This window comes from Scyliorhinus canicula, chromosome 16 (genome assembly GCF_902713615.1).
Source record: "Scyliorhinus canicula chromosome 16, sScyCan1.1, whole genome shotgun sequence".
Lineage (NCBI taxonomy): Eukaryota > Metazoa > Chordata > Chondrichthyes > Carcharhiniformes > Scyliorhinidae > Scyliorhinus > Scyliorhinus canicula.
The window spans coordinates 38,157,238-38,179,354 of record NC_052161.1 but is presented as its reverse complement, the minus strand read 5'-3'; the positions used below and the strand labels follow the sequence as shown (position 1 = coordinate 38,179,354).

Here is a 22,117-nt window from a genome sequence, read left to right as displayed (position 1 = left end):
CCGGTGCCCTGTTAGCCCCCTGCTGGTAGGAGAATCACTCTTAAGAAAAGTCCAGAGTGAAATGTTCACATTTTGACGCTGGAGCGGGGACATAGTCCCATTATTGAAGAATCCCGCCCTTTGTGCATTGGTTAATAGCTCATTAGTCATGTTCATACAGGGGAAACAATATGGTTCTTTTTGAAAAATGAATCTGCATTTTGTATGTTAGATCTTGCGAGGGACCGTGGTGCTCTTGGAAGATGGAGCTCCGCTATTTCAAGATCCCCAGTGTCAGTATCTGGAACTCAGTTAAAGCACTGTTCTAGCGTAGAGCTCCGCTTACTCACTATGCACATCACCCCAAACCACGGAAGGAGACCCACGTTTCTTAGTTGGTGAAAAAAGAGACGTGCTACCAAAACTTTTCACCTTGCACTCCTCGAGATAGATCGTAAGAAATTACCAACTGTGAAGGGCAAACAACAGTTTATACTGCATAAGTGTAAATTGCCCCACCCACCGTCACAATTAGTCATTTCTTGTGAGCTATCCTGAGGAGTGCAAGATGAAAAACTTTGATAGCATACCTCTTTTTTTCAGCAAGGCAGAAGTTCTGTCCTGCAAAATGACTATATTTCTATAGTAGCCAATCCATAACTTATCCAAACAGATGGCCAGTTTCTGTTGGGGAACTATACCAAATGGATCCAAATTCAAACCACAAGAACTTTGCAGATAATAAAGACTATTATTACATTATAGGTATGAACTCCAATTCCTGATTTAAAGGCTCCGCCCGACCTAATCTTGTGACAGCTTGCTCTATATTTAAGCTTTTCCATCTTTCTAAATATACTTGTAGGTTTATGGCCTTGGCTGCTTTCCCTTACCGAACATGGTTGGCCATTTTTGATAAGTGATCCAGTTTCAGGCATGAAGGCAGCAATGCAGCGGCAAAGTCTGCCAGAACCAGGAGGCTCGAGGACGACATAAAATCTTAGAATTCCTACAGTGCAGAAGGAGGCCATTCGGCCCATCAAACCGACCCTCCAAAAGAGCACCCTACCGAGGCCCCATAACCCCATTACGCGTCCGTGGACACTAAGGATTAATTTATCATGGCCAATCCACCAACCTGCACATCTTTGGACTGTGGGAAACCAGAGCACCCGGATGAAGCCTCTGGCCACATCTGAATGATATTGGTAAGCTGCCGGTGCCTTTCTCTGACCTCACTGTGCCACTGGCAAAGGGCCTCAGTAAGTGCCCAATGGAGGGGTAGCAGGAGGAGGGCACTATGGAAGGGGAACAGGAGAGCGCCTTATCATTAGCTGGCTCTGGAGCCGTGAGGAGTACTGCTACTCCTACTGGCTCCACAAGAACACATCTTCATTTAATTTCAAAAATTCATCTTTCATTAGCGGCTTCTGAAGAACACATCTCCTCCCCTGCTCAATGCAGACCAGTTTTCCGGTGGGTCCTAAAACAGGCCTCCTCATTTACATCTGTACATTCTAATACCTGTTCGGGAACTCCTGACCTAATGGCCGATGAGGCATTGTTCAGACTTTCTTGGGCGCAGGATGCGAATCCCGAAAATCTCATACCCATTATCCACCAATAAAGCAGAAGAATGAGGTCCGTTCTCTCCAGTGTGTGAAGAATTCATTTTTTTTGGAGACACCTGGTCCATTCCATGTCCAAAATCTGCACATGTATGTCTTGTAGTCAGGAGGGCGCAGGAAAGCAATGAATTTGCTATTATTTTCCTTCCTTAATTCAGGAGTGCTGACCCCAAAATGTTTTTTTTCTGGAATTAGGTAGTTAACTCCAGTTGAGTAGTATGTCCTTGAAAGATAAGACTGACTGGAGTCTTTAACTTCATGATTTCCTTCCTTTTAATGTACATTTTCAACTGTGGCATGCCTCTCGATTCATTTTGTAGTTGGTTGGAACAGTCAGACACTGCATGCTATCTAAACTTCCCATCCTTTTGTATATGCCGTATTTGAGCAGCACTTGGCTACAACAAAAAAACATTTTGTGCATTCTGCCATCAGGAATCAAAAAAAAGATGCCAAGGCACAGCAAATCAGTTCTTGAGCTGTTGAGGGAGATAGCTTTGTTTGGATTTGCCTGTGGGATTGAGGTTCAGTAAATGGGAACCTAAGCCTGAAACACGTTTCCACACGCCCAGACAATGTAATACTCAGTATCCTGATAGGCTTTGAGGAGGTGCCGCCTAGGGTAGCATTGATTATTCTTCCCATCTCTGTTTTCTCTGGATTTCTTTAGCATTGTACTGTTAAAACCACCAACTACTTCCGCAGTGAAGAGAGCATAGCGCCTGAGGGACATTGAGTTCGATATTGAGAAATATTTCTACACATAAAATTTTGGAGCTTTCTTCCGCAGATAGTAATTCATGCTAGATCAATTGTTAATTTTAAAACTGAGATTGAGAGAGTTTGGTTTACCGAAGATTAAGGGATGTAGGGTAAGGGTGGGTGTGTGAATTTTGGGATGCATTCCAAATACGATCTCGGTGAGTGGTGGAACAGGCTTATGGGGCAAAATGGCTGCCTTCTTTTCCTAAGTTTCTGTTGCACCCTAACAGTGCTTTGCGGCGATGAATTTATTTTGAAATGCAGCAACTGTTTCATAAACATCGGGTTTCTTTTTAACAAGTTCCTCCTAATAGCAGTGAGTTCATGATCAGATAATCTGTTCTGGTGTTGGCAGTTGGGGGAATGTCGGACTGGACATTGGGGGAATTCACCGCTGCTTCCTTCATGGGACCTTATTTAACTTGACCTCTTCGGGCTTTCTGCTGCCTCTTATTCTGTTTCACCTGCAAGTTTAGGACAGTGGGGGGATTGCGCCACCTTCAATTTTAAGTTAAAATCGCTTTGCAGCACTAATGACCAGTTAAAATTGTGAGGGGTTGTATTCTGCATGGGGGGTGGGGGGGGGGGGGGGGGTGGGAGGAGGTGCGTGCTGGTGGACGTTATCGTTGTGGGAACGTAAATGCTGCCATTTTAACCTCTGCTTGCACTGTTTCTGTCATGCACGCTTGGGGCTTGCATGTCAGATACATGGGATAGTCCAACATTTATTGTCCATCCCTAATTGCCCTTGAGAAGGTGGTGGTGAGTTGCCTTGCTGCAGTCCATGTGCAGGTACACCCAGAGTGCTATAAGGGAGGGAGTTCCAGGATTTTGACCCAGTGACAGTAAGGGAACGGTGACTTATTCCCAAGCCAGGATGGTGAGTGACTTGGAGGGGAACTTCTACTTTGTGGTGTACACATGTGTCTGCTGCCCTTTCCCTTCTAGATGGTAGTGGTCATGGGTTCGGGAGGTGCTGTCTAAGGAGCCCTGCTGAGTTAATTTACCAAAACTTAGTTTTGCTAAGAATATATATTAAATGTAAAATAACAAAGGTCCGCCAGCTTCGGTTTGTTTTTTCCCCCCCATAATTTGACTTCTGCTGCATTAATTTTCTGAATTTTTAGCGTCTGTAACACCTAAGGAAAAGATTCCTCATTTGCTACAATTGTGCTGATGTGCCTCTGGGATTTTCAATTTGCATCCTTACAACAGATAATACAGAAGTTCTATTCTTTCGAAATCATTTTTCTGATGTGCTTTAATGTCTGGTTAGTGAGCATTTTGTGTGTCATTGATATACATTGACTTTTACGTTGAAGTGATCCAGGGATGTGTTAAAATTAATGTAGATAATCTTCACAGTTAAATTGGTTTTGTAGCGTTTTAAAGAAACCAAACGCAGTTAACCCCTTCATTGCTACTGTCACGCACACTGGCATCATTTTTAATCTTAACGGAACAAGTATCTTCAGGGAATTCTGTACAGGCCTCGTCTGGCTATATTTGTAAGCATTTCAGCTGTCACGTTTTAACACTAGAGAATTCAGTCCCACTGTGATATCTGAATTTCCAAACTATTGTTTAGAAAAGAAGGTTTGTCTAATGGAACACAACTGGTGTTCACTGGACGGGTCAACATGAAGGCACAGCTAATGTTCTTGATTTTGATTTGGAGGCGAACAGTATTGTAAACAAAGGTGTGTTAGTGTTTGATAACATGAGGTGCAGCTTGCAAAATTGTAATATTAAAGGTTCTGTGTCCTCTGGTGACTTGTAAGGTACATGGGCACGTTTGGTGTTAAAGATAGAAAGACATTGTGTTGTCTTATTTTGCAGTTATGTTAGCATCTGGAGCGCTGAGGCCTGGAGAGCTGAGGTTGTGCCTACTCGAGGAATCATTTTAAATTTGCATTTATCTTAATTTTGCACCTTTTTAAACGAAATTGAAGTAATAAAAATGACTAGTTTTTAGTCATCACCAAATGTGGTTGAAGGATCATTTGTTACTGCGTTTGTCATTATTATGAGTAAAAAATTGAAGAGGCTAATTTGCCACACATGCTAATGTCAGACAAGTAGAGAAAGAGCCTTGTTCGCTGTTAGGGTTGCCCGATGAATTCGAGCACCAACCCATCCTTCAGTTCATAGAAACATGGAATATAGGAGCAGGAGGAGGCCATTCAGCCCTTCGAGCCTGCTCCGCCATTCATCACGATCATTGCTGATCGTCCAACTCAATAGCCTAATCCTGCTTTCTCTCCATAACCCTTGATCCCTTTTGCCTCAAGTGCCATATCTGGCCGCCTCTTGAATGTATTCAATATATTAGCCTCAAATACTTCCTGTCGTGATGAATTCCACAGGCTCACCACTCTTTGGGTGAAGAAATGTCTCCTCATCTCTGTCCTAAATGGTCTACCCTGAATCCTCAGACAGTGACCCCTGGTTCTGGACACACCCACCATCGGGAACATCCTCCCTGCATCCGCCCTATCTAGTCTGGATAGAATTTTATAAGTCTCTGAGATCCCCCCTCATTCACTGAATCATTGAATTTGCACCCCAACCAAGCCCACACCTCCACCTCCACCATTGTTACAGTGTAGGAGGCCATTCTTGTCTACACCAGCTCACAAAATGAGCATCATAACTTAGTGCCATTCTCCCGCCTTTTCCCTATATCCCTGCACACTGTTTCTATTCAAGTAATCCTCCAATGCCCTTGATTGAATCTCCCTCCGCAACACTTCCAGGCAGCACATTCCAGACCCGAACTACTCGCTGTGCGAAAAAGCTTTTTCTCGCATCACATTTGCTAATTTTGCAAATCATTTTAAATCCCTGCCGCTCCTTCCTAATCATTTTAAGAGCGGGAGCGGCTTCTCCCTAACTACTCTGTCTAGCCTCCTCATGATTTGAACATCTTTATTGAGTCTGAACTCCAACGAAAACAATCCTAAGCTCGACAATCGCTCCTTATACGTCAGTCCTGCCATTCCCGGAATCAGCCTGGTAAACCTTCGCTGCACATCCTCGAGGAACATACTTCCTCAGAAAAGGAGACCAAAACTGCACACACTATCCCAGGTGTGGCCTTACCAAGGCCCTGTATAATTGTAACAACACATCCCTGCTCCTGTACTCGAAACTTCTCGCAATGAAGTCCAACATACTGTCATGTGAGACCACCTTTAAGAAATGGATGTTTAAGCAATGTACCTTTAAGAAATGGAGCAGCTCATATTACTGAAGTGATGTCAGAGTGTGGGTGGAGCTGGGTTTTTAGCTCAGCCATTTTGCAGTGTTTTGGTTTCAGTTTTGAGGAAAAGAGCTTGGGTGTGTCTGTGTTTTGCAGTGAGCTGGATCTGCTGTGATCTCTGCCATGAAAGACCATCTCTGAATCATTTGGGTGATTTAAACTCATAATAGTAATGTCTTTAACCTGATGTGTTTCTGTTTAAAGGTGTTAAGTCTTTTCGAGGTTTGAAGGAACATTTTGAGGGATTATTTAGTGTTGTATTATTTTCGGGGTTATCTTTAAAGTAAGGGGTGTTAAACGGTTAAGTTGAATTCATGGAATAAACATTGTTTTGTGTTTAAAAACCCACGTGTCCATAATTGTAATACCTCACCTGGAGACCAAGCCGTGTGCTTCAAAAGCAGCAATCCATTAAAGGGAGAGGTTGGTTGAACCCCATGATACATTTGGGGGTTCTGAAAACGTCATTTGCCTTCTATACCGCCTGCTGCACCTACATGCTTACCTTCAGCGACTGGTGCACAAGGACACCCAGGTCCTGCTACACATTCCTCTCTCCCAATTTCCAGCCATTCGGTAGTAATCTGCCACCTTGTTTTTGCTTCCAAAGTGAATAATCTCACACTTATCCAAATGTTCACTGAGAGCTGCACCTGGATGATCCAAAAGTCCAACCGCGAGCTTGGAATGCTGTGTTTGCGCGCAAATATCAAGGCTGGCACTCCAGTGTAGGACTGGTGGTGATTCTGCACTGTTGGGGGTGCCATCTTTCACCTGAGACGTTAAACCGTGACCCCCACCTACCTGTCCGAGTCGAAGTAAAATATATCATGACCCTATCACAAAGCATACCCCTCAATCAACATCACAGAAAAGAGATTATCTATTTATTATCATATTGCTGTCTGTGGGAGTCAGCTCTGTGAGAATTGGCTGCTGTGTTTCCTATATGACAACAGTGACTACACTTCAAAAGTACTTCACTGACTGTAAAGCACTTGGAGTTATCCGGTGATCGTAAAAAGTGGTATTTAAATGCAAGTCTTTGTTCTCTCTTTTTTGGTTCCAATATTTGTTTATTACTGTATTCTCGGTTGTTGGTTCTGGCAGACTCCAGGCTGCTTGACCTGACTGAGCTAGTGTCAGCTGACATGGTGCTAAAACACGACTTTCCAAAATCTCTCCAACTTCGGGCCGGACCCGAACGTATGTACATGATTGGCTGGACCCCTCCCACACCGTTCACAAATGTCCTCCACCCCCTTAAGCAACCTGCTTCACCCTCGACTTCGTCAGGTGCACCCTACCTGCAGCAACATGTCTGACAAGATGATCTTAATGAAAAATAAGAAAGATTTAGATCACAGCACAGAAAAGCAGGCCTCACAGTCCACTCTGTCCCTGTTGATAACATTGCAGTGGATCTATTACTATGTCCCTGCTCTCTTAAAATGTCTTTCTTTTAAAAAAAATATATATTTGTACTCAAACCAGAGCATATATAAAAATGAACACATAATCGTTCAAACAAGCATAACACAATCCCCACAGTTTGACTTTTTCTCTCCTTAACTCAACCTCCCCCATCCCTCCCCCCACCCGCTGGCAACGAACAGGTCCTGAAAGAAGGACAAGAACAACCTCTATCTCACCCAGAACCCCCCCCCCCAAACAACGACAGTTCCGGCAGCTCGACACCCCTAAGATCGCCACCTGTGCACGTGGCGACATCTCCACCCCCACAATTCTTGATACAGCTTCAAATATCGGGCCCCAAAACCCCACTAATCTTGGGCATGACCAAAACATGTGGACGCGATTTGCCGACCCTCTTCCACATCTCCCACACTTATCCTCTGAGACGAATCTACTCATGTAAGCCCTGTGCACCACTTTGAACTGTACCAAGATCATCCTAGCACAGGGCGACGTTGCATTTATGTGGTGCATAATCTTGCCCCACACCCCCATCCCACCGACATGCCCAGCTCTTCCTACTTGCTTCGCCTCCTCTTTGGTGTTTTCCCTGTGTCCACCAGTCATCCGTAATTATCTCTGATCTTCCCATCCCTCCAACTGGTCTGCTGACAACAACCTGTCAAACAAATTGTGCTCTGACAACCGAGGGAACGAGGGCACCTCCTTCCGCACAAAATCCCGTAACTGCATATACCAAACTACCCCTACCCCCAACCGTGGCAACTTCTGTATCTCCTGCAGTTCACCCAAACTTACAAACTTTCCTTCCACAAATAAACCCCTCACTCATTCCACCCCTTCCCTATGCCACCGCCGATATGCCGCATCCATTCCTGCCGGGGTGATTGTGGTTCCCACAATTAAGAGTCAGAACTGACATATCCTCCTCACACTGAAATGCTGGTTCTAAACCTTTAAGGATGACCCCACCACCGGACTCGCTGCACGTTGCCCTGGGGTAAACGGAAGGGGAGCCGCCGCCAGACCCCTCAAACCTACTTCCACACACAACGCCTTCTCCGTCTGCACCCCCCCCCCCAACCACTGGCAGACCTTCTCTCCATTCGTTCCCCCCCAGTAATAATACAACAGAGCATCCTAAATGTTAACCGTGTATCGAAAACCCCTCATTCTAGCCACCTTGCCCACAAGAAACGGTCTGTTTCTATCGACGATGTCGAATTCCTTTGTAATTTTAAGCGCCTTTATCAAATCACCCGTAATATGCTCTTGGCAAAAACCCCAATTATCCGAATCTGCCTTCTAAAATCCTGTGAGTTTTGATAAGGCAGGATTTGGGTTCCGAGTACAGAATTCGTAATATCAAAGTTTTAAATGTTCCGTGGTTAAGTTAATAAACAAATAATATGAATAGATAAAAAGCTTAGCACTATTAGTAGACCGATGATTTTGCAGAAACAGGATTGCATGTACGTGGGGAAATTGGTACAGCAGAGTGTTGACTGAGGCTTGAGTGCTTTCAAAATGAATCATGTCATTTCTGGGCCACGGTGGACCTCACATTCCCACACTGGTTAATATTAATGTGAAACTGTTTTCAGAATGGTTTGCAAATTTTGTAACTGATCACCTGACGTCAGAGGCCGGGTTAATTGACACCAGATTTGAACTTCCACTGTCCTTCACTTTAAAAATTAATGAAAAATCAAACAGCTTTTTATTTGTGTAACACTTGAGCGAATTTCATTTGGTCTAGGTAAGCCACTGCGAATGGCAATCACCATGGTAACAATTGGAGCATTAAGTCTTGCTGAGTTAGATGCTTTTGTCACATGTCAGAATGGATCACAAAATTACTGGTTCGCTTCTTGCAAGATCTGTATTGTGTAATATGCAAGGAATCATTTGTTTTGAAACTTCCTTGCCAGCTGTTTTTCTGCATGTTTGAAGCTGACTCTTGGGGCTAGATTTTCACGTTGGGGGCGGGACTAATGCTGCTGTTTTGATCCTATTTTCAGCTGAAGTCTGCTGGCAGGTGGAAGCTTCTGGGGTGCTCAGGCCCCAAGTGGCCTGGAGATGGACTGGCGGGGGAGTGAGTGGGGTCTGAGTTCAGAATGGCAAGTTAAAAGCCCTGCTTCCATTTCCAGAAAGCATTGACTTGTGTTTCCAGAAAGCCTTGACTTGTGTTTCCAAGGCAATCAGCGGCTTGCTCACACACAGTTGAACCTTCTGACCACTTTAAACCCCCCTCACTCATCTCACATCCATCCTCATCCCTTTCCTCGTCCCCTCGCCATCACACCGTTCACTCTCTCACCCATTATCCACTTTATGAACAGAACGCGCAATTGCTATTGTAACAGTTGGGAACCGTTAAATAGCCCATAAAGCACCCTTAGTAAACAAACAGACTTCAGAACTGCTATCTCAACAAACATCTAGGGTGAATATATAAAAGCAATGGGATAAGATTAAAAGTTTCCAGATTGTTATATCAGGCAACCCTTTCATTAATGTGAAATGTATTTTACCTTTGTATCCATTAGATGAACTTTTTAACTCCCTTGAAGTCTTCTCCACATTAACAAAGTTGATGTTTTACTGGACAGCTTGCCAGTTGGCAGAAGCAACAGTTTTGTAGACAAATTGTTTAAGGGATGGTCACATCATCTAAACATTGCACTGTCAAAACTCCCCATAATGAGCACAGATTTTTAATGATACAGCATTTCATGATGATCTGCAAAGGAGACAAAACCATTTCACTGCCCTTTTAAACCTTTAAAAAAATTTTTTAAATAGAATTTACAGTGCAGAAGGAGGCCATTCAGCCCATCGCGTCTGCACCGGCTCTTGGAAAGAGCACCCTACCCAAGGTCAACAACTCCACCCTATCCCCATAACCCAGTAACCCCACCCAACACTAAGGGCAATTTTGGACACTAAGGGCAATTTATCATGGCCAATCCACCTAACCCGCACATCTTTGGACTGTGGGAGGAAACCGGAGCACCCGGAGGAAACCCACGCACACACGGGGAGGATGTGCAGACTCCGCACAGACAGTGACCCAAGCCGGAATTGAACCTGGGACCCTGGAGCTGTGAAGCGATTGTGCTATCCACAATGCTACCGTGCAGCCCTTTCTTGCCTCCAATCTGTGGTTCACACCTCCAGCAGTCGGTGTAAACCTGGAAGCTGCTAAACTTTGGTTGTCTCCCACGAAAATTAGAAATACGTATCTGGGGCGGACTCTCGAAGAGCCTACAGCCCTGTGACTTGACTCCGTCACAGGAGCGGGCAGATTCCGGAACCTGTTCTCTCTCCCGTCCTCCTGAAAATGGCCGAGGGCAGGAATGGACACTGGAATTCCGGCTACCCTGCTTGTTGGCCGTTTGTCTTTGGCCCCGCCTCCTTTTGTCCAGATCCGGGCTATGAAAATGCAGCCTCTTGTTCTTTTTTCAAAATTAATTTACGGAATATGGGCATTGCTGGTTAGGCCAGCATTTATTGGCCATCCCTAGTTCCATTTCAGAAGGTGGTGGTGACTTGCCGAGGAGTATGTACACCTCCAGTGCTGTTAGGGAGGGAATTCTAGGATTTTGCCCCAGCGACACTGAAGGAATGGCAATGTAATTCCAAGTCCGACTGTTGAGTGACTTGGAGGGAAACTATCAGGGAGGGGGGAAGGCGTTTGGGGGGGGGAAGAGCGAAGGGGGTAGGAGTGAGCAGGTGGGAGAGGGGTAGTGGGGAGAGGATGGGAAGTAGTGGGGTGGGAGGGGTACGATGAGGTAGAAAAGGGTGGGGCGAGGTGGAGAGGGTGGGAGGAGGGGTGAGGTGGAGGGGTGGATGGAAGAGGGTAGGTGGAGAAGTTGGGGATGGTGGGGGAGAGGATGGAGATGGTGGGGGGAAGATGGAGGGGTGAGGTGGAGAGATTGGAGGGAGGGGGGATGCGGAGAGGGTGGGGGGAGGGGAATGTGAGGTGGAGGGGGTAGCGGGAAGAGGGATTGACTGGGGATTAGGGTGTGGGGGAGGAGGAATGGTGGAGGGGGTGAGGATGGGGAGGAGAAGGGCATGGGAGGGCTGGGGGACTGGAGGGCTAGGTTAGCTCCAGCTGTTGAGTGGAGAGTTTTAGCGTGATGGGAATTGTTTAAACTGTCGGATTTTTAAAAAATAGCAATCACCTACTTTTTCACCAGCTTTTATTTTGCAATATGAATCAAACCTCAAAGACCTGTCTGTTAGGCCACCCTACCATTAGAGAAAAAGTGAAGGTTTGCAGGGGCCTCTCTGCTGTTGGAATTCAATCCAAGGTCCATGGCAACCGTTTCTACCACTGAGCTCAACCCCAAAAACCTCGCCTTGTGACCCCACTGGGGGCCGTGACCTAGAGTACTGTTGCATTGCTTCCAAAACTGCCACATAGCCTTAATTCTGTTACTTAACCCCTCACTGAGTCAGGAGTAATCAACTTTCAATTCTTGAATGGAAATCAATAACATGGGTCAGATTTACATCTATATTTGAAAGTATTTCAAAATATTTCTTCACTAGAATTAAATATTAAAGAACTTCCTGACGGAAAATTTTATTTGACGCTCTGACTTGTGTGCTGCAAACGTTCGAGGCAAAGTGGGCGGCTGAAAAGAACCCCCATTTATTTCAGAAGAATCATTCTTACTTTGTCCTCCCAGCTATTCTCAGTTGTGGTGCGAATGCTGTAACAATGCTCACAAACTGACATAGCTAATGGTGTCCAAATTAAACAGCATCCAGTAACCTGTTAATTGACTCTATGTAACCTGTGTTGTAAAATAAATGCACGATTGAAATCTTAACCCTATAATCTGATCACTACTATACTTAAGTGATTAGGAAACATTCACATTTTCTGTAATTTGGATTGGTGGGTGGGAGGGGGAATAACTCTTTGTTACAACCCTGGCTGAAATAGAACCATCAGAGTTCCTACAGTTGAGAAGGAGGCCATTCAGCCCATCGAGTCTGCAGCGACCCTCTGAAAGAGCACCCTACCTGGGCCCAATCCCCCGTCCTATCCCCGCAATCCCACCTAATGTTTGAACACTTGAGGGACAATTTAGCACAGCCAATCCACCTAACCGACACATCTTTGAAATATAGCATAAGATGAGAGCAAGTTTGATTGAAAGAATATTTACTGTCAGAAGAGTTGGGAAGCAGTTGTTTGACTGTGATCCGGAAAGTATCTACTGTTATATTTCTTCAAATGTTAAACATTTTGATTTTGTGGCAACATTTTATAACTAGCAATTTCTGTGTTTCAGTGCTGACTTTTTCATCGGATTTATTCCGAATTTTTAATTTGCCTAAGGTTACGCAAGCCTCGTGGAATCTTCCCAGCTGGCCTGAACTGGGCACTCTTATGGTTCTCCTTGGCTTGGGCGCTGGCAGAACTCTCTCCTCTCAGAGTCTTGGTTTGTGAGGCATTACTGTTGACTTGTTTGATTCTTGCTTGAGGCACTTACTTGATAGCCGTGAACTTGCTCTTGAGAGGGGCAGAATCACTGTGCGGTTGCAAACTGTGGTTGCAAAATGGTTTTGCTTTGTTTTCTTTTATTGTACCACCGCTGGGTGGTTGGGGGGGGGGGGGGGGGGGGGGGGTTTATTCACAAATTGCAACTATTGCAAGTAACTAAAATATTGAAAGAAAAGCCACAAACTTAATCCACAAATACATTTTGTGTTGCATTTGATGTTTCTTTTCGCTAATGCCTACACCTTATTGTTCTGCTTTGCCATCCATGTGTAATATTATCAGTGAATTGATGTGTTTGGATGCATCCATTCATCAAAACTCTCTCTGTTTGTATATTGTTGTTTTTATTTGGTGATCATTGAAGTATTCTGTTAAGAAGGTTTAAATTTGAACAAGAGGATTTTGTGACTGTTGAAGACACGTGGATATTGATTTAGGCTTTTTTTTTAAATTGATGCTACGTTAATCTGCATTGGCTTGTAATAGTTCCTGCTGTGCTTTACAGCAAAGCTCCATTTTTGTTGCTAAGAGCCTCATGGTGGCTGGCATCTCAAATGCAGTTTTGATTCTCACATATCGTGTGGCGTGCAGGGAGGGGGAAGATGTTTAAACGCTCATGGAAGGCAGCATGTCAAGCACTTCATGAAGGTGGGGGATATTTATTATGAAATACATGACCTTGAGATAATTAGTTTTCTGCCCTGCATTGCAAGCAAAATTCTAATGGATTATTCATTATGGCCTTTTAATGAGATAAGGTGAGGCAGACATTTCCTGTTTTTGCTGGTGTTACCGCAAACTTTGTAATGGATTGTTTATTGTAATTGGATAAATATTAATAGATGTCCTAGCTACAAACTTTTGCATTCCTCACACAGAGGACATTCTGTTAATTAAAGCACAAGGTGATGGGTTGCCCAGCTAATAATAATGGCTTTCGTAAATATTATTTTAAGTGTATGATCTGTAATGGTGTGGTGCGGTATGGGGGAGGGTGTTAATTTATTCAAATTACTTTCATGTGTTTGTATTTACAATTGACTGCTGGAAATCTCTGGACACAAAGCACTTATTACCAATCTGGATAAGGCAAAGATTTGTGGAACATCAAACTTTCTGAAGGTTATGCAGCTCAACTACCCGTGAATTGTAGCTTCTGGAGTACCACTTGACTGCAGCATAGCTCTGTGTGGAATGTGTACCGTTATAGAACTTTAAACTCCTGATGAACTAGGCTTACCAAACACGTGGCTTCGCAGGGTTGTTAATTGATATGGTGCAAGTCAATGCCTGCAGGCTTCCATACAACAAGGTGCTGATCTCTGTCGTGCTGTTATGGGATACTGCCGGAGAGAGACCATTTGCTCCTCTGTAGGGAAGGGTGAAATATTCGGGGGAGTGTCGCCTTGGCACTCTCTGGGATGCCTTTTGTGGAACACCTGCCACCATTGCCCCCAGATGGGCAAAAGTGAGTTGCGATTTTCAGTCATATCCAGTTATTGACGTGTGTAAGGGACAGAAACATTGCTAAAAGCCTGTCCAATTACTGATTTCAATGCGGCTGCTGGGAGCACTGAAGTTATCTTTAGAGTGACACCAGCAGCAATCGACCAATCTCCTATCAGCAGGCTGGGCAAAATAAGCACTGACTAAAGTCTAAAAATGCTGATCTGAAGCTCTACCAAAATGGTCAGCATTTTCATGTTGGAACCAATTCTGATAGCTCGATGTAACACCATTCAAATTTAAATCATACCAAAAACCTGGCAGGATTACTCTTGACTCTGATCTTCTGTAAATCTTGTCTTTCCTTCTCCCCACTAGTGGGAGTGAGGCCATCAGCTGCCTGGGTTCTGTGCTCTGAAATTAATTCTGCCTTTCCTTCTTTTGGAGACTCTCAAACTCTTCAAGTCCTCAGTCGCACCCCTGCACACACCCCCCCCCCCCTCCCCCCCCACCCCACACACACACCCAATAGCCTCCCAATTCCCCACTCAGCAGTCCACTTCTGAAGTGTCTCCTCAAGTTCTTTTATGTTAAACACCCTGTATAAGCTGAAGTTGTTATTTTTGTCTATGTGAACTGTTTGTGGGTGTTAATGCTGCTATCACCTTCCTTCTTATTTCCTCCTACCAAAGTAAGAGCGAAAGTAAGCAAACGCTGCTGAGACCAGTTTCTCACGGTATTCTTCAAGATAATTAAAGCCCTGTATTCAATCCTTGCATCCTACGGTGAGAACCGTTCTGCGTGGCGGGCAGCTGGTAGGCCTCGGAGAAAGCCACCTGCTCTGCCTTTCAACCAGAAGGGATTCCTAACTTGTGGGGTGGGGGAACGGAGAAAACGGACCATGACAAAAATAATTCTTTTTGTGAAATTTTGTTTCGTATAACCAGCACATTGAAAAAATATTTAACGGGAATTGTAAGTGAATGCTTACTCAAAAACATTAGCGTCATCTGGTTGTGATATCAGCCATGCCAGAACACTGCGGAGCTACATTTGCCGTGGCCTGAGCCATCACGGGCCCTTCACCACTATTGAATTTGCTTCTGGTATTTGAATTTTGCGTCTCAAAATCCGTGGGCCTGATTTTAGCTCCGTGCTAGTTTTGAACGAGTTAAAATTTGCCCCATATGTCAAACACTATGATGGTCCTGTGCGTTGCTTGTAAGTAACACTGGAGTGATTTTGCATACCTGTTTAACTCCTCTCATGGACATTTAGTTTTTATTTCAAAGACACAGGTTATTTATTTTTTCAGTTGCGTGTTGTTGAGCTCTCTTAAATAAACAAAACCGTCAGAGGTTTGACGTGAGGACGTGTTACAAAAAACATTGTTTCCTGTACTTTGCGCCTAAAAGGGCCACAACGTTTGGCGTTTCCATCAAGGTGAACCACATCCACTGTTAAATCTTCAAAAAAGATGTTGCCAGTATTGCAAAGCCTCAATTATGTCAGGAGACGCAAAGAAGAAGGAATTAAAACAAGGGACAACTATGCTTAAAGTGATTTAATTATTTTTTGAGAGAACTCCATTATCAGTGGGAACCCTGGGCTTTCAACTGTTCGTGAGGCCTCAAGTAAAATAATGATTTTTAGCTATTCATTTGGGAGCATTTTCTCTGTGGGGCTTACTGAAATATATCACAATAGTGTACTGGTGAGTTGGATTCTAATATCCTTATTAAAATTTGATGAAATTCATAATGAAGCAAATTGTGAAATGACTACAGGCTGTGGCTTGTGGTATGAATGACCTGCCTGCAATGCTATCAGCAAACTCTTTTTATTAACAAGTGTTCCTTTCTAAAAGCATAGTTTTAATTTGTTTTTTTTGGTTTACCCCTTGACTTTGAGCTTCTTGAAGACATTGTAATCTCTTTATAGGGAAAGACCTTCATTTAAACCACAGGCGTCATGGGCGAAGGTAATTTGTTTAAACAAAAGTCACAACGCAACTGTTGGTGAAAGCTGAGGAAGTGTTTTGCTGAATGCTTGCATTGAGACTGAAGCTATGCATAGTATCTTAAGTCAGCAGCTTTATATGGTGTTATCTCATTAAATTTTCAGAGAAAAGCTGCAAGCAGCTAATTGGAAGCATGTAATAGTTTAGGCCGTGAGCTGTCTTATGGCGTAATAAATTACTGAAGGAGAAGACAGTTTTATACACTTACAGAGAGTGAAGTAGTTTACATTTAATGAGTTTTTAGAGAATATTTGATAGAAACATTGAACTCTTTAATCATTACAGCCTCACTCTAAACTATTTAGAGTTACTTTATGAATAGCATTAATTCCAGCAATAGTTGCAATAATTCATTTATCACAAGTTAATGACTTGCAGATAAGAATGAGACTGAAATGTAATTTTCTCTGTAGCATTGGCTATTCTCATTCATTATAGGTAATAGTTGCATTTGCAGTTTCAACAGAGAATATCTCGTCTCCAGCACTGATGTGGATTTGTTTTCTGGAGTGGGTGATGTCTGTGTGGTGGTTATAGGGCATTGTCTGGAGGAATGTAGATGCTGATGCATGCATTATATACAGTGGTTATAGTGGAGATGATAATTGGAGATTTTAACTCTCAATGTAATCACTTAATCATTCAATAATACTGTCAGTATTATCCTGACAATAATCCCAATGCAAATGCTTGAAAAATCAATGTTAGAACTGGTCATTTGTTGCTCCCTCATTGCTTACTGAAAGCAAGCTCATGCATAGACCTGTCCCCACTTGAATTGCAGATTAAATGGCCAAACTGACCCATTTTTCATCCAGTTACCTACATAATAACATACCAACAGATGCTGAAAATCCAGTCCCTTCTGGCTCGTGTGTGTCTGCCAATTCCTGTTCATGTAAACTGTGAACTAGGTGAATTGCCACAGCACAGGGGCTGACATTTAATGGTAGGTCAAACTGTGCTCATGATGGAGTAGTTATTTGTCTAGGGATTAACAATCCTATAAATATTGAAACATGCCAAAAACCATACATCGTTCCATACAATGGGTGGAATTGAATACCCCCTCCTATGGCAAGTTTGACTGCATGGTGGGTGCATTTAATTGGGTGGGGATAGGGACCCTGCTGCCTTCACATGTCCACCCCAATTAAGGTGTGGCGGGAAGGCCTGTAGATGGCCTTCCTGCCTCGCCATCGATTTGAGGCCCTGAAATAGGCAATTAATGCCCAGTTGAGCCTCATCCCACTGCCATTTGTATTAACTCAGTGGTGGATGGGGGGGAGCTGATCGAGGAATCTGGCCATTTTTAATTATGTTATTGGGACCTTGAGCTATGAGGAGGGGGTGGCATGAACCCAAGGTACATCCACAGTCAGTTCCTTTGGTTGGATATAAATGTTCATTGAGGTACTTCTTTGTTTGGCAGGAAGCAGTGAGAGTGGAACTGAAGTAGTTCAGAACAGGCTGACAGAGGATCGACAGGCCGATTTACATCCTCAGCAATTTTCTTTTTTGTTGACTTTCAAATCAGGTACAGTGTAAAATTGACTGCCCATTATCACTATTGGCATACTTTGGATTATTGCCGTGAACTAATTTCTCTCCAGGTAGCTCCTCTTGCTTACTTCCGTGATTATAATGTCCGTTTCGGACCCAGCTTTAAACTTAATCTCCAGAAAACATTTTGTCATATCTGAGCTACCCAGTCTTTGCGCTGCTTCAAATCGCGGAGTAGCCTTTGGATTCTCGTATTCCAGATTTATGGATGAAAAGTAATCCATTTGAGTGTGTTAGCAGAGGTCAGTCAGCACTTGTGGCACAGTACCTTAGCATGAATTAACGTCTTTGTGAGGGTGATGGGCACAAATATGAAAATGAATGAAGCGATCTTTGTGGTTGGTTGATGACTATGTAAAGTTGGGATGCGTGTGAAAGAAATGATTGGATAAGCTTTTACTTCCTGTCATGCTCATGCAATATGGACTCTCAGACTTAATTGAAATGGTCACTTTATCTTAAAACAAAATGGAGGAGGGACACACTGCCCTTGAAACAGAATGGAGTTGAGAGGTCAACTCCTCCTTGAATTTACTCACTGTCCCTGCATCCACCATACTCTGGGGTAGCGGATTCCACAGATTGACAACCCTTTGGGAATAGTTTCTCCTCAAATCTGTTTTAAATTAGTTACCTCTTATTCTAAGATTATGACCTCTCGTTTTAGAATGCCCCACAAGAGGAAGCATCTGCTCCACATCTACTTTATCCATACCTTTGTCGACCTCAATTTGATCTCCCCTTATTTTTCTAAATTCTATAGAGAGTATAGGCCTAAACCTTTCAATCTCTTGGCCAATGCACCAACTGTCTGAAAGAGCACTCTACCCATGTTCACTACCCCGTCCAATCCCCATAACCTAACCTGATCATCTCTGGATGCTAAGGGGCAATTTGGCATGGCCAGTTTACCTAACCTGCATATCCTTTGACTGTGGGAGGAAACTGGAGCGGCTGGAGGAAACCCACGCAGATACTGGGAGAACGTGCAAACTCCACACACAGTCACCCAAGCCGGAATCAAACCTGGGTCCCTAGTGCTGTGAGGCAGTCGTGCTAACCACTGTGCCACCCTGTATGTTAAGGTGAGATGTGACTGAAGTGTGAGAGACCATTTGTGAGGATAAGAAAAAAAAATGATACCATGGTCACGCGACAGAAACCATCTTTCTGCTAAAGAGCGTTCAATGAGACAAATTTTTGGAGTAGCGAACATAAAGAAAGAAGAAGAGTTCCAGACCATCAAAGGCAACAGCACACTGCCTAAAACCCACCAGGAGGCAGAGAATTCAGGCTGGTCTTTACCTACCTATTTGAAGAACCAAACAAAATCCCTGCTGCGGGGATTTAACAGCACTTCGACTGGAGTGAAGACAGAGAAACTGCTATGACAAGCAGTAAGCCACCACCAATCTGTCTTCATAAACCTCTAACCTCGATTCTTGCAGTGGATCGACAGGAATCACGGCCTTCAATGTTTCAAGATTCCATCTCAAAAGAAGCAACTGTGACAAGTTAGCCTTTAGACCGTTAAGACCTAAGTGCATATGAGCTCTTTTGTAATCACCTTTTCTCTGTGTGTGTCTGTGTGTGGTGTGTGTGTGTGTGTGTGTGTGTGTGTTTAACAGGCATAATACTTAATGGAATAAACACATGTCTTTTAAATATTTCAGTCACTCGGGAGGTGGAAAAACCATTCTACCATCGTTCCCCTGTCCGTAACATTAAAATTTAGGTGTTAACCGTGTGGCGGTGTCGTTTGGGTATGTGGTGGGGATACCTGGAAAGGACCACCTGTGCCATATGTCAATGAATTCCATTTCTCCACACCACCTCCCCCCCCACCCCCCTTCCCCCAACTCTCATTTAAAAGTTGATGATGTCACGTTAGACGGAGTGTAACCTTAGTGATAACCGTTTATAAAATGAGGCATTGAAATGGATCAGGGTTCGTTGGGAAATAAATTACTGGCCATCACTAAAAGGTATCAGTGATACATATTTAACCTGTAATTAATTTAATCTACTATTAGCAGGTGGCAGCCTGTAATTTTCTCCTTTCTGTTAAAAAGAGTGGGCAGCACTGATACGGTAAAATGTATTCTGAAGATTAATTTTAAATCTGGGCCTTGCTGTGGAGTCAGGATAGATTTATACCTAAACTCAGCAGAGTGTGGTCCAGGGATGAACATTTCTTGGCAAATTACTTAAACTATGTGCTTGTCAGAATTCAGCTGCATTCATATTTAAATCAAATAGAAATTTGAAATGTCATGGAGATTATAATTCCACAAAACATACAAAGTCCCACTGGGAATCACGTGTAAGAACTGGGAATGTGAGGGGAATTTTTTTTCCTCTGGGGCAATGCTTTCCGAGTTAACCAGCTCCAACTATGGTGTTGATTCTGCGGGGGAGGGAGGGAGGAGAGCGAGAGAGAGAGAGAGGTGGGGGGAAGGCAGTGTAGGGATGGGCTACCTTGGTTTTCTACTCCCAGAGATGGGCCCAGTGGAGATGAGAGAATTCACAAATGCAATGAAGTTTATACATTAAAAAGAAAGTCTTGTATTTATCTTGTGCCTTTTATAACCTGAGGATGTCCCAGGCTTTTCACAACCAGTGGAGGGTTATTCAAGTGTGTTGGCTGGTGTAATGTAGGAAATGTGGCAGTTAATTTGCTCACAGCAAGCTCCCTCAAACAATTATTGAGATAAATGACCCGCTGTTTTAGTTGTTGGTTGTTGCCTTTCTGTCATGGGTTAGTGATGCGAGCTCACGCATTGCAGGTTAGAACGCGGAATAACGTCGAAACAACCTAGCGTTAGGATTTAGGTTTATGGCTGCAGATTTGTCGGGGTTGAAATCCACACAGGACAGGATTGTAAAAAGCACTCCGCTCTGCCCTGTGTGGGTGGGCTACTGGCTCAGCCTGTTGACTTCCAGGGCAAAATGGTGGCAGAGACATCAGCGCTAACGGCGCTGGTATGCAGTTGTCTGGCGGGCCAGTGTCCAGAACAGTCGTCGTTGTTGTTGCTGGACAGCCCTGTGGGTACGGTGGCTTCCTGACATCAGACAGGCGGCGGTGATAGCGAGCGGTGGTCTGGCTCCAGCAGAGCCTCTGGAAACCTCCTAGGCCACAAGTGGGATTGTGCTTGGGTGGGGCACCCTAACTCCAATCCAGCGGTTCATGCATACGTCAACGAATATGGTCCAGGTGGCAGTTTGCCTTGTGTCTGGACAGTGTGGGAGACCAGCCCCATCACACAGAGGACCATGTGGTTCCGGCACTGAAATTTGCAAATAGACATTGTCGCCCATCGCAGAAGTGCGTAGTTGCGAGTGCTGGTGTGAATCTGCCTTGGTGTAGTCCTGCCGTTGGTGGATTTGTGCACTGATGTCGGGGAAAACGAGGCTGAGGTGAGTGCTGAGCCACCGTCCTTTGAGGAACTCTGCTGGTGCAACCCTGGTGGGAACAGGTGGTGTTGTGCGGTAGCTGAACAGAAAACGAGCCAGCCTTATCTCCCAAGCCTCATCTTCATGGCCCACTTACAGGTCTGGACTGCCTGTTGCAGGCCTGGTGGTACGGAACAGTCCGTACGTGCTGTATTCTATCCGCAGCTATGAACGATGCAAAGTCCTGGCTGGTGAACGCTGTCCCATTATCGGACACCAGGACTTCGGGTAAGCTGTGCATGCAAAGGTTTCGATGGGTCGAAGCGGGTCTGAGATCTGTTCGATAATGGGCGTCGCTTGACCTCCTGGAAAGCCCTCTGGTCCAAGGGGGCCCAAGTCCCATCGCTGTCCTTTCTTCAAAACCTGGTGAAATGGGTTGAGCAAATTGGCGATCTGGGGTATGAATTTCCAGTAGTAATTGACCAGCCCAAGAAAAGAGCAGAACTCCATCGGGTCACGAGGGATGGGGGCCTGCCAGATGCCTGTACCTTGTCTTCAACCGGGTGGAGACCCCGCTATCCACCCCGTAACCCAAGTAAGTGACCTCGGGCATGAAAAATGATTTCTCCCTTTGGAGTTGGACACCGACCCATTCAGACCACCCTAGGACTTCAGCGAGGTTCTTCATATGTTACTGGTAAGAGGCACTTGTAATGAAGACGTCGTCTAGGTACACGGCCGCCATTAGCATTCCCTGTAAAATGTTGTCCATGACTCGCTGGAATATTGCACAGGCTGAGGAAACCCCAGATATACTGGTTTAGCCCCCTATGGGTGGAGTTCGTCACAGATTTTCAGGACCCTGGGTCCAGCGCCGCCTGCAGATATGCATGACTCATGTCAAGCTTCACGGTGGTGCAGTGGTTAGCATTGCTGCCTCAGGGCGCTGAGGACCTAGGTGTGATCCCGGCCCCGGGTCATTGTCCATGTGGAGTTTGCACATTCTCCCCGTGTCTACGTAGGTCTCGCCCCCACGACCCAATGATGTGCAGGGAAGGTGCAGCTAAATTGCCCCTTAATTGGACAAAAAATAATTGGGTACTCTA

At 44.5% G+C, this 22,117-nt stretch overlaps 1 protein-coding gene across 3 annotated transcripts in view; it reads left to right on the top strand.

The window, feature by feature from the left end:
- Positions 1–22,117, top strand: part of LOC119979467 (C-terminal-binding protein 2) — a 352,842-nt gene that overhangs the window by 68,644 nt on the left and 262,081 nt on the right. The window contains exon 2 of one of the 3 annotated variants that reach the window (XM_038821728.1): positions 17,488–17,592. The exons of the other annotated variants lie outside the window; for them this stretch is intronic. The gene's annotated coding sequence lies outside the window, so the exon portion shown is untranslated. The remainder of the gene's footprint in view (positions 1–17,487; positions 17,593–22,117) is intronic. 3 annotated transcript variants of the gene reach the window in all.